This window comes from Propithecus coquereli, unplaced genomic scaffold (genome assembly GCF_000956105.1).
Source record: "Propithecus coquereli isolate 6110/MARCELLA unplaced genomic scaffold, Pcoq_1.0 Scaffold291, whole genome shotgun sequence".
NCBI lineage: Eukaryota > Metazoa > Chordata > Mammalia > Primates > Indriidae > Propithecus > Propithecus coquereli.
Window position 1 is genome coordinate 427,038 of NW_012148519.1, and position 1,264 is coordinate 428,301.

Below are 1,264 nucleotides of genomic sequence, written 5' to 3' on the forward strand. Positions count from 1 at the left end.
TATATTTCTTGCAGACGTCGGAACTAGAGGCAATTCTCTAGGGCGGAGTCTGAGGCAGGGGTGCTGGAAGGTGGGCTGAGGGTGTTCCTGGCATGTTGTTGGGGGGAAGTTTAGGGGGATAGAGGGAGGGGGAGGTGGGGGTAAGGTCTGGGAAGGGAAAGTGTTAGAACTGTTGAGGATTGGTTGCACTGCTCACATTGGATTGGTTGGTAGCTGAAGTACCTGTGATACAAACCCCAGGATACCCACCCACCCACCAAAAGAGCACAGCTGGTGCGACATTCTGCCATCTTCCATTTGTTTCCTCTTAGAAATCCACCACCAAGTTTGGGGACTTCACCCCAACCAAACTGTAAGTGTTATCAGGTTTTCACATAAGACACTTGCTGTCGTGTGGACAGCTGTGATTGGTGGGTGAGTAATAACCATTCATAGCTGACAGTTACACTGAGGTTGTAACATGGTTTTTACCTTCTGTACAATGCAAGAGCCGTGCAAATGAAATCTTAACATTGAAAAGCAATAGTAATAGAGGCTTTGGGAAAGAATGGAGGAACAACAGCTGCTTGGTGGAGCTGGGGCTACCAGCCGGTGGGAGTTAACGGTGTGTGTTGGCTGGGACAAGGGATTGATTCCCCATAATTTCTGGGGGATGGAGTGAAATTCCTGGTGCCAGGCCAGCGGTTTCTGGGTAAGAAATGTTAATTTCAATGAAACACAAACTCCGAAACTCTTAAGAAATTGAGCAGAAGCATAGATTTTATCATCTCCACGCATGCAGGGGAATGTGGAAGAATTCTTCCTCTCTCTTCTGGCTTAACAAAGTAAAATCTTAAGTGTATATCCCTTCCAGGAAGAAGGAGTCAGTTTTAATGTTATCAGAACAGCACATCTGGGAGTTAAACCATCCATCGGGATGAAGGATTTGTTAGAACTTTCATTACTTCAGCAACAGTCTCAGAAGTCCAGTTGTTTTATACAATTCTTCTTTGCTAGAAATAACATTGGGAAAGACATACCTGCTTTTCTGCAGCTGTCAAGGTCAGAGAGACATTGTTTGCTTATCCTGTAGAGTTTTTTTTTTTTCCATCCAGACCTGTAATTTTCAGAGCCAAGCACTGAAGTTTCATTAGTTATTTTGGAGAGAACAAATGCTAGACCTAAAACTCTCCACATTTAGAATATACCTGGGAAAGATCAGGATGGGATTGTTGGGTGGAGCATGTGTATTGTACTGAAGAGCGTGTGGTGTTTCACATCTATG